Here is a 16,343-nt window from a genome sequence, read left to right on the forward strand (position 1 = left end):
CAGGTATCGTGTTCTCACTGGCATATAGGTTAGGGACACCATTTTTCCATTGCATTATGCATACTAGCCTCCATTTGACCGATACATCTGCCATAGGGTTGATCCCATCGTGTTATGGTTCGCAAGCCATCTTCACTCGCCGATTTTTTAAATCATGACACGATGGTAGAGCCATACTTTACATGGGCATCCTAGTTAGCACCTCACTAACATTTGTTGCCCATGCTGCTCTGATTTGAGTAGGCTAGGGAGTCCTCTGTAGTCCCGCCATGACTTATGCGTTGAAGACTCATTCCTCTTAGCTTCTCCGCTTTGTTCTGGCCTTTTTACCCTAGAGGCTCCTTTGTGTTGAGTTGTACTACTGCATTGCATGTTGACCATTTGCACCTTTTGGCCTAGAGCCGGCTTCACTTGGACTCGTGTTTAAGCCAACTTTTGACCATGACGTCTGCAAAATCAACCTTGCATATCTTTGACTTCTACAGCTTGACACACCTTGACCCGTGGAAGGAACATACCTTTGAGTGTCAATAACCAGTTTTCACCTCCCTGCATTGAGCATAGGAACGTTCCTTTCCCGGGAACTAGATCATCTGTTTCACCGACACTCATTCTTTCCACTGTACCATAGCATTCTTTTATTCTTTTTCCAGCTTAACAGAAAAAGACAAAAAAAATAAATATTCCAAAAAGAGCGGGAACGGGACATTATTTCCATTTATTGCTGGCAGCTAGAGTCAGTCGTGTTGCCCTTGAACAAAGCACTCAAAACAAAGTCTCCTCCGCATGGGTGGGATTTAGTTTGACTTAGGTACGCCATAACTTTGTTATTGAGTCAGTTCTCCCCTGATTGGTTATCTCTTCCAATCATATGGAGGGTTCGTTCATGCGTCCTGCATGGCGAACTTATACAGAGTCATCTTATGCTGCCACACAGTCACATTGAGTCGTGCTTTTGTTCAAGGGAAGTTAGCCTAAGTCGGCCTCTCTGTGGTGTCTCTTGACTCATTTTTCAGTCGGCCATCCCTGGTTGTCAGTGTCATGTCTATCATCACATCAGTTATATTGGTCCTTTACTCGTGTCGGTTTGAGAAGGTCCCCATTGTCTTCTTGCTGGCGGGTCTTGTCCTTATCGACGATGACACCTTGCTCTGAGGACAGGCCTAGAGCCGCACCCTAGCCCTATTTTCATTATTGATAGGTCACCTTGTGCTCAGCATCGATCAGTATCATGGGTCTTTGACAAAGTGGTTTCCCTTGTGTTCGACATCAGCTTACATTATCACACATTGGGATTCGTGCAATACCTTGGTTTCCATTTGACCCTATTGGTGGATACCTCGCCTCTGTGTCAGCTTTCATTATTAGTTGGTTCAGAGGGTTTCTGCTGTGCGCTAGCCACATCTTGTGTACACCGGAAACGTACTTTGGTTGGGTTACTACATCTTTTTTCATCCGATTCCTTCCACATTATTGGCCTACGGGTTACACTCGCGCTAGATTGATGGAGGATGCCTTAATGCCTTCCTTCTAGCGGATCTTTCGCTATCGACTCCGACTCATTGCTCTGGGGCAAAGACCTAGAGTCCATTTGGCAGTACCTTGGGGTTTGCATTCATTAGTGGCAGATCCTTCGCTATCGACAGTGGGAAACCATCATTGTCTCCTGATCGATAGATTCTTACAGGTGTTCGACTCCAGCTCATATATTCACACTTGTTAGATTGTACTGGGTACCTTGACGCTCATTATCAATATCGGTGAGTAGTCTCGCGTTTGTTAACGGTATACATCAATGACCGGTAATCAAATGATTTCTCACATGGTCGACTTCAGATCATTTATTCCCATGGTGTAGAAATGTACCACGGCGGTTGGTGAAGACCTTAGGTTGTATCAAGCATTCATTGGTTCACTTGACAGTTTCTCCTGTTGCTGCTAGTTGATACCACTCCACTTTATATGTTGCAGTCAGTCATGGCAACATTCTATATGCTGGCACTTGAGTTTGCAGTGTAGTACCATCCTATTCCATCATGTTTAGTTGGTACCTTTTGGGATCAGTCTTTGATATCAGTGATCCATTGCATCTTTCAGCATCATTGACAGTCTTATATGTGATATTCAGACATGTACTTGTTCATTATGATCAGATGATCCATTATGTATCTTTCAGTCATTTATACTTGTATACTTAGTGGATCCACTTGTACTTGATATGCGGACATGCTTTACTTTTTCTGAGCATGGGTATGCCCGCCTCAGACAATGTTTCTTTCTGATCTCCTTTGGTGGCTTGGCAGGCTGAATTCTGGTGAAGTCCTCCTCGGTTTTTGACAGACTTCCTTTCCATGTACTCGCATAATATATTTCGGCCATCATGTACCCCTTCTGACCTCATATATTAGGGGGCATCTGTTATAGCTCCAAATCTCACTCTTATGGTTTGTGATGCTGTACTCATGGCCTAGGGCAACCCCTCCTTCCAGACCTGGTCCTAAAATTTAAAAAACAGTGTTTTATTCCTTATACGCGACATTGCCCTGAGTTAAACGCGTGTATACGCGGGTATGTGTATATCCAACCCGCGTGTATGTATTAAAACACTTAAAAAAATATAAAATTCCTTCTTTTTGGGCGAAGATCGCGGGTTTTACCTGCTGATCACCTGTTAGTGCCCGTGGCCCAACTATTCCCAACCAACTCCTAACTAAAAAACTACTTTGGAGATGGTATAAAAAGACCTCAAAGGGAAGGCCTAATGGAGGAGAGAATAGAGAGAAAGGTTATTATGCTGAGATTTTCCCCTTGACCAGGTCTGAAGTCCCTTGTGCCTTCTGCACTTCCCCCATTTTGTACAGGAAACCTTTTGTTGTTAGGAAAAGTATCTATTCAGAACGCCCCTATCCCACTCTAAGGTGTTACAGTGCCTTAGCAACAAACAAGGAAAAACTACTTGAGTATTCTTCTTTATGAAATGTAAACGAAGAGGAAGGATAAACTAACCTGTGTCTTGCGCTAGTTTGTTGATCCAATCGCTCCTCTCTTCTATAGCTCCCAGCTCCCTGCTCCCTTATCGACCCAGCTTAACCAAATTCCTGCAAGATCACAGAAGAGAGAAACTACACGAAGATACAGATTTATATTCATAAAAAGCTTAGGATCAGATTAAGCTAAACATGCAAATATAACATAACATCATTGATATACAGCATGTAGGAGAAACTCAAATAATTTTATTGATATGATAAGAAAGTCCAAGAGGAGATACAACCAAGTGAGTCCCGATCCAACATCTACCTCCCAGGAAAGGAATCCCTTCCTCTCCTCCAACAAAGCATAAATCACCCAATGTACTAATCTCAATCTCAAACCAACAACAATTCTCTGCAAAGTACAAACTTCCAGCCTCTGGATCTCTGGGATGAGGGATCCATATATAGATGTAAGCAGAGAGGATGAGTCAGCTTATGTTTTGACTTGTGGCCTCTCTCTGTCAGTTCTTGCTTCCACTTGGAGACTGAGAGCCTCTTACTCATCACTGGTCGAATTCAGTGAGGCAAGTGTCATTGGAGAAGATTCTGGAAGCTTCCATTGTCTCTCCACCTCGTTGAATGACTCCGACACTTGTCATTTCCCACTCAACGCACCTGGGTAGTGCATTCAAGTGCGTTGCAACGCACCTAGCTAGTGCATTTGGGTGCTTTGCAACGCAGGCAGCTAATGGAGCTTCTCAGTTGATCCTGATTTGACTAGTTTTGAGCAATTTCTGGTGGAGATCTTCTGGGAGAAGCTGTCATTGGTTGACCTTGTTCCTTTAGGGGCAGGAACAACACTTTTAGGGACTTTGGATCCCTTGGATTATGGACATTTCATGCTTATAGCTGTAAGGCACAAAAATGTCTATAACAGTTGCCCCCTAAAGTATGAGGCCGTTTATCGGGTGAAATGCTTTATTAGGAGGATCCGAAGTTCTTTCAATGCTGGGAGGAGACCTGTAATAAGATACAATACAATACATTATTTTCATACTGTTTTCATGATCTAGCTGAGGCGGGAATTCCCATGCTCAGCTTTATAAATTCATTTTTATGTACATAGGACAGACAATTGTCTGATGGTAGACTGATGATTCTGATGAAATCATCATCCTTTCGATAGGATGATTATCTGTTCTGCAATGCTGTACATGTTAATGTCTTTATTTTTCCTGAATATATATCGCAGCTCGGATGGATGAAACTAGATCCGGGGTCTTCAATCTCGTCCGATCTTCACTCTGAGTACAAGTTGATCCATGTGAGAAATGTTTTGAAGTCGAACATGGAAAGACATCGCTTGATTACCAGTCGATGATGTAAACTATTAACAAGCGCGAGAGGAATCACCGATAAGGATGATGACCCTCAAGGTACTGCAGTACAATTCACGTGGTGTGAATAAAGGAATTGGCGTTGAACACCACGCAAAATATTTCGATCGAAGGTCATTGATGTATACCTGTCGCCGGAAGTGGGAAACTTGCCATTGAGGCATGCAAGCTTCAAAGTACTGAAGGGGGTGTTCCTAGATCAACTTCTTGGATAATGAGCTGATGTCGACAAGAAGCGATCCGTCAAAGGAGGGCCTTGATGTATCCCACATCAATGACACGGAACAGAGCAAATGATTTTGATGGAGGTGAAAATGATCTGATGATATATGGTTCAGGGTGGCGGTCATGAAAGAATGAAGTATAATGTATGGTAGTGTACGGGACACGGGTGACTTCTCTGGATGACTTCTCTTGAACATGTCGGCGACACTTGTGTGATGGATCGGTAGCATTTACCCCAAAGGTGGATGGTATGGCGAGACCATGGTGATGTGACTGGTGAATGAAACAACCCAACCTGACTCAGGCACGGAGTGGAAGTGTCATGTTCAAGAGCGACTTGCTACCAATAAAGGTTCTTTGAGTTTCTTCCCAATTTTTCCCCAGTCATTGCTGACCAGTACCTCTTTATTTTTTTCAAGCTTGAGGAGGATAACATATGCTTGTTCTATAATTTTCCCTTCAGGCAAACCCATCGCTATGTTTTAATGAGCCTAGCGATAGTGAAACTCGTTCTCGTCTAAAGACAAGTTTGTCGCTATTAATGTTTTTAACGGGTCTAACGACAAAGATAACTCGATCCTTTTCATTTTTAGAGAGTCTGAAAAGGTACGTAAAGTTAACTCCGGAGTTCCTTTTTCGTCATCTAATCCCTTAAGTCCGAAAAAGTATAAAACAATACAGAAGGGATGAAATTTCGATAGTTTTAACGAGCCGAACAAAACAAGCGCTCGATCTTTTTGTGCAATAATCCCTCAGGTCCAAAAAGATTAAAATCTAGAGGAGGGATAGCTCTTCCGGTCGCTTTAACGAGCTGGAAGGCCAAAACTCGGCAATCTTTTCCTATTTTACGAGTCAGATGAAAGAGCTTAAAGAAGACTCGTCTTTTGAGGAACGAGTGATAAAATGGGTAGCAGCTGATTCCAGGTAAGGGTTGGAATTTTCCAATCACGGCAGTGTCACAAGGATGTCTAGTGAAATCACTCTTTGCAGTTGTTCCTCAAAATGGGTAAACAATCATATGGAGGTGAATGATCGGCCAATGGAAAAGTGGAGGTGACGGTGCAAACACGACCAAGGCTTTAATGGCTGATAATGTTACATTCACGGTGGTTATTTACCAGAGGTTAGTTCATTTTTTAACGAGCTTAAACGCGGGTTGAAACACTTGCTCGATCTTATGTTTATTTTTTAACGAGCATGAACTATGTGCTAAAACTGCTCGATTAATCCAGTCATATGATAAGAATGTCTCATATAAAATGACAACTTTTAGATTTTTGCCCCACATCCTTTCTTTATGCAAGTTAGGAAATGACTAATCCAAAAAACAGATAAATAATCGCTCTTTGCTTGCACTCCAAAAGGTTTGCATGCCCCCAAGTATAAAACAGAGTTTCAAGGTTACCTCTACTTCAGTTCCGCCAAAACATTTGTTTGACCGAGCGAGGCCTACCTCTTACAGGTTACCCAAAGATTGTTCTATTCACACAGCAAATAAAACACTTCTTCGGCAATGTCTACCGAGATAAACAAAGGTGAGCGACGATGCCCGCCACCCATGTAACTTTGACAAGAGAATCTTATTTTAGAATAACCCCTCTTACAATCACGGACAGGGTACAGACTAGTCATATTCTCCCCCGAAAACCTACCCTATACTCAAAGTTTTCCTGCCGAAGCAGACCAGGATGCATGCCCCCTGGGTTCCAGTCATATCCCTCCGAATTACTCGCGCTCATCGGGAGGACGGACCGTGGGTTGAGACATTTCTTGCGTGAAGAGACCATTTAGGGATGGTATATGACTATTTGCGATGCGTGATCCGGGAAATGAAAGCTGGTCCATGAGCTTGACCACTCTTCCTTCTTGCGGAAAACACATTACTCTAAAGAGTGAGGAGACAATGGCTCCCATGCAATAAATATAGTCTCGTCCAAGGAGTAGGTTATAATCCAAGGGTCCTTGAACGACCATCAAGTTCATTTGAACTGTCTTCCCTCTCAATGTTATGGGCACATTGGGAAGGATCCCTAAAGGTCGACTGGTTCCTTTATCAAAGCCTGTCAGATTTCTCATCTCAGGCAAAAGCGATGGCGAACCAAGCGCTTTCCAAGCAGTAGAGGAAAGGATACTCACAGAAGCCCCTTCATCTATGATGGTACCAGCCATGACCATTCTATATATTTGGACGATAATTCTGAATGGTATGCTTGCTGGTAAACGAGGTCTGCCTAGTTGATTCCAGTCGAAGGAGACAACTAGGTTGCTTGGAGGTGGGACCGAATAGACGGCCGGGTACGGCTCTGACAAACTTCCTTCCTGTGATAAAGGAATGGGTAGGTTGCCCCCATGTTCGTCGAAGTCTGTGTTGATGAAGAGAATTTGGACGGTGTCATCCTTATTCTCCTCAGTGACTGTATCATTCGAAGATAAAACCTCTGAAGGCAAGACCGGGTCAAGTGCCGCCTCGACCTTTTGACTTTCGTCGGGTATGGATTCAGCTGGTTCATCTTCAATGACCGGCGCTTCAGCTGACCACTTGAGCGGGCCAGCTGGATTTTCAACTAACGAAGGACTTGGCAAGAGTTTTTTATATCCAGGAGGAAGTCGTAACGGTGAAACCAGACGATCATCCAAAACTCTTTTAGCTTCGTCTAAGAAGGGACAATGGTGGATGGCGTGATTGCCTTCGCACAGTTTACAAGGAGATCTAGCTCTCCCTTTTTGTCCTGGGACTTCACTTTCGCTAGTTGACGGTGTGCTTTCAACATGGCTATCAGAGGTTGATGCCACCGGATTATGCAAACGGGGAGACCAGTCCCTTAGTATATGCAAGGACAATCCCTGTGAAAGTGGTCTCCCTTGCAAATGACACATGGCGATTTAGGCCCGGTCAGTGCAGTGTGTGGATTTTCGTTAGACAACACTCGTTTGCCTCCAGTCGCTTTTGGCTCCTTCTTCTTCTTCTCTTTCTTCTTCTTTTCTTTCTTCTCCTCAGGAACTTGACTTTTGGCTTTGCCAGCCCCATCAAGCGAAGAGGAAGGAGGAGAGGAAGAATTAGAGGAAGTGGAAGGTTGGTGGGTAACTCTGGACTGGTCTAACTGCTGATTTGACTGTTCAGGAATAGTGGTGTTCTGAACGACATTGGTTGAGAAGAGCCAGACCGGCAAGCCAATTGTCAGTCCTGGAAGCGACAATGTGGCCATATGGGGCGCACCAACATCTCCCCAAGAGGAGAAGGGACTAGGATTTCCACCAAGGGGAATTCCTTGGTTGGTAGGCTCCATTTTCTCAACCTAAATATCAATGCAGGAAAAAGGGTATGAATATTCTGTTTAAAATAAATTTTAACGACACTTGGACACAACTTGCTTTTTCAATTTTTAAGAGTCGAGAAAAAGCAAAAGATGACTCTAGTCTCCTTCAATTTTTAATGAGCCTGAAGTGACAAGTGCTCAGATGGACCTTTTCCATTAAGGAGTCTGAAAAGGAATGAAAGGGACTGCTCTGGAGATCTAGGTAGAGGATGTGCCAAACCAATCGCAAAACTGCAGAATACTTTTTAGGGTACGGGCGGTCAATCTTCCCGAATGCTGTGTTCAGTGCATTGCGATCAGTAGTGCGGCTGACACGGCTTCCTATGGATAAAGGTTTTATGCCTATAGGGGTCTCCCAATATATACTCGACGGTACGTGGGAGCACAATCCGTACTGGCACTTATTGTCTCTCAGGAGGAATCACCCAACCATCAGTGAGGCCGACAGTCACCAGGTTTTACGATGTCGGAACACGTCTCTAGCCTAGACCTCTATGTTGTGCGTTAAGTTACAATGCGTTGTTAAGTTCATTCAATTTATTTTAGGTTGATCTTTCTTAGAAGTTTGCCTTTTTGGATCACCACGAGATGTAGATACAATTCCTAAATGCAGTCTAAAGATGATAAGCAAGCTTTTATCTCTTTTCAACAATGAAAATCCTAGCTACAAGGGGAAAAGAAAGACACAATCTTTTCTCAAAGAGCAAAGAGCACACTGTAAATGCACTTTTTCCTAAATCAAACCATACAAACTGTCAAAATGCAAATGCACTTGTGCATGTATTTGTTTTCACTTTCTTAATATTGATGCCTAAAAAGAAAGTTGTTGTACAAATTTGAATTCGATTTCAAGTGAAAAACACAAACAAGCTTCTTTTCGAAATCAAAAAGACGATTACGACACTTTATAATTTTGAAGTAAACACTTGTTTCAACACTAGAAATTCACAAATTCAAACCAAAAGACAAAATTAAAAGCGCAATCAACTGTCAACAGCAAACACACTTACTCTTAAGATCAAAACGACACTTACGACAGGTCTAGATCTAAAGGCGACAGTATGACTAGTTTACTTTTGTAATGGGAAACTACAAATGATGTAACAAATACACAAAAACAAATACAGTTTCTTTTATACAACTGAGGCAGAATTAAGGCAAAGAAAAGGGGTTTTCAGATAAGTACACACACTGATAACAGGCTGCAAAAATCAGAGATAAAACTGAACAAAATGAAGCAAAGAACCACCGCTGCACAGGGCAAAGGCTGATCAGCGCACCTGTTGCACAGAGAAACTGAATTGCAGCGCAGGTAGCCCTCTCGGGACCTGCGTTGAAATGCAGAACCTCTTCACAGAGCCTGCGCTGAAGCAAAAACGAGAATTTTCTCTGGGTTCTGGGTCACGGTTTGCAGTTTAATCTATGGTTTTTGGCCGGATAAAAGCTATCAGTAAGGTACAATTAGAGGGATGATTTAAAGGAGGACTAAGAGCTATCACAAAGGGCAGTTAGAGCATTTGTGGATCAGCTGTTCAGATCATAAACAGGCTCGGTGAATGGACTAGAGTAGCAGATCTCTACTTTGCATTTGTAAATGGCAAATGCAGTTCGATTCGCCACTCCTAAGTTTATGAGAAGAACAACAATAGAAACACAAATAAACTAACTAGATATGATCCCCAGTGGAGTCGCCAATTTGTTGTTGGGAAAAGTATCTATTCAGAACGCCCCTATCCCACTCTAAGGTGTGACAGTGCCTTAGCAACAAACAAGGAAAAACTACTTGAGTATTCTTCTTTATGAAATGTAAACGAAGAGGAAGGATAAACTAACATGTGTCTTGCGCTAGTTTGTTGATCCAATCGCTCCTCTCTTCTATAGCTCCCAGCTCCCTGCTCCCTTACCGGCCCAGCTTAACCAAATTCCTGCAAGATCACAGAAGAGAGAAACTACACGAAGATACAGATTTACATTCATAAAAAGCTTACGATCAGATTAAGCTAAACATGCAAATATAACAAAACATCATTGATATACAGCATGTAGGAGAAACTCAAATAATTTTATTGATATGATAAGAAAGTCCAAGAGGAGATACAACCAAGTGAGTCCCGATCCAACATCTACCTCCCAGCAAAGGAATCCCTTCCTCTTCTCCAACAAAGCATAAATCACCCAATGTACTAATCTCAATCTCAAACCAACAACAATTCTCTGCAAAGTACAAACTTCCAGCCTCTGGATCTCTGGGATGAGGGATCCATATATAGATGTAAGCAGAGAGGATGAGTCTGCTTATGTTTTGACTTGTGGCCTCTCTCTGTCAGTTCTTGCTTCCACTTGGAGACTGAGAGCCTCTTACTCATCACTGGTCGAATTCAGTGAGGCAAGTGTCATTGGAGAAGATTCTGGAAGCTTCCATTGTCTCTCCACCTCGTTGAATGACTCTGCCACTTGTCATTTCCCACTCAACGCACCTGGGTAGTGCATTCAAGTGCGTTGCAACGCACCTAGCTAGTGCATTTGGGTGCTTTGCAACGCAAGAAGCTAATAGAGCTTCTGAATTGATCCTGATTTGACTAGTTTTGAGCAGTTTCTGGTGGAGAACTTCTGGGAGAAGCTGTCATTGGTTGACCTTGTTCCTTTAGGGGCAGAAAAAACACTTTTAGGGACTTTGGATCCCTTGGATTATGGACATTTCATGCTTATAGCTGTAAGGCACAAAAATGTCTATAACACCTTTGTTTCCTTGTGTGTTGATGTTCATCCACCATTTATGACATCATGGAGAGAGTCATGGAAGGAGTTTTGTGAGAGGCTTGAGGCTGGAACGGATCCGGAAGGAAGCTTTGCTTGGAGCCTGCTGAAGGTGACTCAGGTGAACATATTCCTTTTTATGTACTTTATTTGTCTATAATAAAAGAAACACATGTCTTGGTTCTCGAAATGAATCTTCTTTATGTTAATGATATTCATGTTTTGAATTCATGTGTAAATGGTTGTTTGGATTTCATAACTAACTACCTTTCTTTGTAACATAAAGATGGTTTCTTTATAAGTTTTTGTCCATGTACTGCTATGTTCTTTGAATTGTTTGTTTTGCAAGACAAAAGAGAAGAAGGGAACTCCAAGAAGGGTTTGGACCCTAAAGGCCTTCTCAAACGTAGGACCGAAGGTACGTACCCTTATCATAGAATTTTCTTATAATAGCATAATGGCTGTATGAATGCATGTTTCTTTGAATAGACAACTTTCAGTCTGCTAGGGTTTCACCCAAAAAGCCATAGGGGAGTAATTCCCTCTACCACTCCACTGATGCATGGAAAAGAGATCCAAAGACAAGGACCTTGCACAAAAGATTGAAAGAGGCTCAGCAAGAAATGGAGAGGCTTAGAGAGCAGACAGTCCCTCGTGAGAAGTATGAAGAACTCCAACAACAACTATAGAATGTCAATCAATCTGAAAGCCAGGCCTTTGAAGGGTGGCAAAAGGAACAGGAGAATGTTGCAAAGGTAACCTGTAGGTTAGATACTGTTATCAAACAGATGGATACCTTCTGTTCTTTATACAATGACGTTTTAGCATGTAGGGCCCCTGCCAAAAACTATGCTTTGTTTTTATTGGAACGATACTTACAATTAAAGATAAAGGTTGTTAAAGCAAGTGCCCCGATACAAATTAATACTGCCAATGACTTTATATATTGTTGTAAACATTATGGAGTGAAGGTCCAGAGATTTCTATGTGAATTCTATTTGCATAACCTCGTGCTAGATCAGGAAACTGAGTTGAACCCTGGCCCTTTTGTTGGGGACATTCAATTGCAAGAATTCATCTCATTCGCAGTCAATCAGATTAAATGGCTCAAAGCCTATAACACTTTTCAGAGACAGGAAAATGGCTTAGACTTGTGGGTAAGGGCTGAGCCTAGGAACCCAGCACAACTATGGAGAGCACATAGAAACCTTATGAGAACTCTGGGTATCATTGAAACATTAGGACCCATGCACGAGGCACTCATTCGACAAAGTTTAGAATATTTTCTTTCTATCAAAGACCTCGCCATTGATGCAACCAAATTCCAGTACCGAACCTCTAATCCAAACATCCAGCTCAGGGAGCCATTTAAGTATGAGAATTTTCAGTTAGCCGCCAATCATTTTGAACCTCTATGGTGAAAGCATTTTGAGGGCAGGACCATCCTAGTTAGGATATAGATTCCGTAGTCCAATTATCTGGCATCCTGCACCCGGATATCAAGCCCTATATGAGATGCCTGAGGGTCAAACAAGCCAGTTCTTTGACTACCTAGTCACTCACCATGGCTGTAGGCCTCCGCATGAGATTCCTTCTCCAGCCTACTCTCTCACTACTTTGCATGTCAACTATAACGTTTTCATGAGGGCATGAAACAGGGTAAGCAGGCGGGTGTGTGGAGTACTAAAAAGGTATGTTTTTAATGATCATTTTAGTGGCGTTTCAGTAGGACTTATGAATCTTTTACATCATGAATGTGGAAAACAATAGGGAATTGTGGTAGAATACGTGGAGTTAGTATGCAAAGACTTATCTACTGATAGTTGTCATTCTCATGTGCAGGAAAGGGTAAAAACGAGGAGCTGTTGTTCCAAAGAAGAAGATAAGAACAGGGTAACTGTTGTCCCTTTAACGAAGGACCGAGTGCAGACGAGGCAAAGCAAGCTGAAGCAAACCGGTCCGGAAAAGGAGGAAAAGGCACCAGCTCGGCGGAAGAGAAAGAAGTGATTAGGGATTAACAGTTTTGCGAATCCCTCAGGATCTTCGATCCTGAGGGATCGTTGCTTTATTTATCTTATCACTTAGACATCTCCGTCATTACCCTTATATAAAGGGACGGCACTATTAGTCTGGGAGGAGATGCTTTTATGTAACTTTTTGTTAAAGACTTAACTTTGATCATCGAGTCTCGTTGAACTTGGCTCATTGTACTTTCTGTTTTATGCATTAATATAAACTTGGTGATTATCTCATCTTCACGTCTGGATTAGCTTAAAGCGGTGTACCCTTGAGGCTAAGGGCCTGGCCCCGGAGGACACTTGCTTCTGTATCACTACGATTTGATTTCTGCGTGGTTTGCTTATCGTCACTAGTTGGTAATATGATATGCTTTATAAGTTACATCACATGCTCTGCTAAGATTCGTTCATTAATGTTCTTTCCATTGACTCTGCATTATATTATCAATACTTTCAGAGTGGATGAAATATTAATAGATTCAACTGAACAGTGTTATCCTTGTGTTATGAAGCTTTTATGCTAAGTATGTGTGTTAAGGTAATTATCTGAAAGGTGTGTTCTTTATGATTCAGGATTCATGCTGTTCCATTTTGAAACACAGTTATAATTCCTGTTGATGATTAGTATTAAATCAGATTACTTCCTTAGAGTGTTACATATGATTTTCACATGCTGTTCCATAATTGAGAGTTATTGTTGTTCCTTTAATGGATTGCGTGATTTGCTTGGAGAATGAAAGATTGGAGTTTTGATTACGATAAGAGCTTTTGAGTTGATAGGATAAAGTTTGATTGTTACTCGCGTGGTTTAGTTATGGTGATTGCTGTTCCATTTCAGAATTGTTGTTCCATTTTAAGCATTGTTGTTCCTTTCTAGATTTACTGTTTAATTTCCTATTTGCCATTCCATTTTTATTTGCTGTTTCATTTACTCACATTTGGTGTGAGAGATGATCTATGGTTGTAGTGAGCCTCTGCATTTATTTCCTTGCTCCCAGACCCGTGATCCATGCTCTAGTTTCCTTTCCATCAGTTTCCAAAGGGATGGACTACTGCTGTCAGACCCTTGACTGATATTTTGAGAGTGTGTGCTTTAGTCATTTGAAGGAACTTAGTTATAGACAAGCATCAGTTTACTCTTGTATTTTGTAGGACGCTATACTACTTGCATTACTCTGACAAATAGCCTCGGACTGAGTCACTCTTTGAAATAACCAAACGTTCCCGGATTGACATATTAATGTCAGGTAATTAGAGGTGAAAGAGACCCTTTTTATAGCTCTACACCTACTTATTTAGTATTAGTGATAAAACTAAATAAGAAGGGGGGTTGTTGCTGGCCACAAAAATTGGCGATTCACTTGGAAGAACCAGTTATCTCTACTTTTCTTTTGAATTTTCTAAACTTCCAAAATAGAAGGTTTTTTAGAGAATCAAACTTTATTATAGAAAGATAAAGTACGCCATGCTTTTAGCTGTTAAGGATAGTTTGTCTCTTCTATGTTAACTTTGGTTATTTACTTCCTAGAGCTAGTCATTGTATTTACATCAGCCACTACTTGGTTTATAAAGATAAAAACAAAGTCTTCTCTGTAAATCAGTTTTAAATATGCTCATTTGTCATAGGTAGAGCCTCTGCTACCAGTAGGCGTTTATAGCCTCGACAGGGTTACCTGTTACCCAGCAATGATCCTGTATCCTACTTGGAGAAATATACGATTTTCAAAGGGAAATCCATATCCACACTTATTGCTTTTATTTTCTTTTAATCCTTAAAGAACAATGCCTTGGTTTGGTAGCCAAATTATGATAGTGCTACTCACTTGATTTATAACTTTGCTGAATAAGTTGGCTCGTGATGAGACCCCTTGTCTTTTGATTGCAATAATCTCGAGTCACTGCCCTATTGTGGTATGCAGTTTTGGCAAAGTCAGCAAGCTATAATATCTATGATCATGATAAGTTGGCTCATGATGAGACCTCTTATTCTTTAAGTTAAAGTGTATCGTTGGATTATTCCTTTAAGCTCATATTTCCCTACGTGGGTAGGAAGTCATTGTTTCCTTAAGAATAGCTTTAGATGACAATGGTAGAGTTTTTGGAAAGAGATTTTCTACAGAGAAACTTTGTTTTGTTATTGATGCTTTTCATTTGACTGATATAAAACAAATTCCCACTAAATGTCGCTTTTTATCAAAATTTACAAGGTTGAAACTAGTATCATTTTTTAGGCTTATAGCCTTTGACTGTATCTTTCAATAATAATGTCCAATTTTCTAAATCAGTCCTATTTATACAAGCTAAAAAACAAAATTGAAAAGAAATTCTAGTCTTTTTCATGAATTCCAAATGTAACCATTTACAACTGGTTTTATTATCAAAATAAAGGAAAAGCTAATTTACAAAAATATAAGAATGATCTCTTATGGAAAGTATTTTTTGAGGATCTTCCTGTTAATAGGTAAAGATTCTCTTTTTCCTGTTAAATCTTGTAACATAAAAGTAGATGAACCTATGATTTCTGCAATTTGGGAAGGGCCAAGCCACATTCGTTGAAATTTCGTATGTTTGCCCTTTTCCTCATGAGCCTTATCCCATTTTAAAACTAGATCTCCAATCTGAAAGTCCTTTCTAGATATTATATTTTAATCAAAAGAAGCTTTTACTAATGCTTGGTGATGCACATGAGTTATTTTAGCTTGTTCTCGTTGCTCTTCTAGCTTAAGGATTTGCAGTTGCCTTAGTTGTAAAGAAGAAGTTGGTGTTTCGTCAATAGATTCAACTAAGGCCAAAGAGGGAATCGCTAGATGAGTTTGGAGGACCACTTCTTTCCCATAAACTAAATTAAAGGGAGAAGTGCCAATGGAGGCTTTCTGCATTATTCGGTCGACCCATAGAGAATATATTAAGGATTTGTTCCAATTCTTATGAGTTTGATCAATGGTTTGCTTAATGATTCTGATCAAGTGTTTATTTGTTGATTCAGCTAGCCCATTCCCCTGTGGGTAATAATTGGCAAAGTATTTAAACTTAAAACCTCTTTTGAGTGCAAATTCAGTCATAGCATTGCTAGAAAAATATGATGCATTATCAAACATTAAAGTGGAGGGTAAACCAAACCTGGTGATTATGAACTGATCTATGAAATCAATGATGTGTTTGGCATTAGCTGTCTTGAGAGGAACTGCTTCTACCCATTTAGTAAAATAATATATAGCTGTAAGGATATACCTATGTTGTTTAGAAGAATGAGGAACGATCTCACCTATTATATCCAATCCCCATTGATCAAAAGGTTGATCGATATTGACTGGTTGCAAAGGCAACGATGGTTTCTTTTGTCTCCCAGCAACAGTTTGACAAACTTGACATTTCCTTACATAGCTATGCGCATCTTTGAATAGTGTAGGCCAATAGTACCCCGCGTGCAAGATTTTATGTGTTGTAGTATCTCCAGCATAATGTCCACCTGCTGGTCCATCATGGAGTTCCTGCAACACCTTTTCAGCTTCAGATTTCTCGAGACATCGAAGGAGAACAGAATCATAATTCATCCTAAAAAGTACATCGTTTACGAGTTGATATTGCTTAGCCTTCAACCTTAGGGCTCTTTTCTTTGTATAATCTAGGTTTGAAGGAGCATATCCGTTCTTT

This window comes from Pinus tabuliformis, chromosome 5_2 (assembly GCF_031772625.1).
Source record: "Pinus tabuliformis cultivar Carrire ecotype Pingquan chromosome 5_2, CPIR1, whole genome shotgun sequence".
NCBI classification, from domain to species: domain Eukaryota; kingdom Viridiplantae; phylum Streptophyta; class Pinopsida; order Pinales; family Pinaceae; genus Pinus; species Pinus tabuliformis.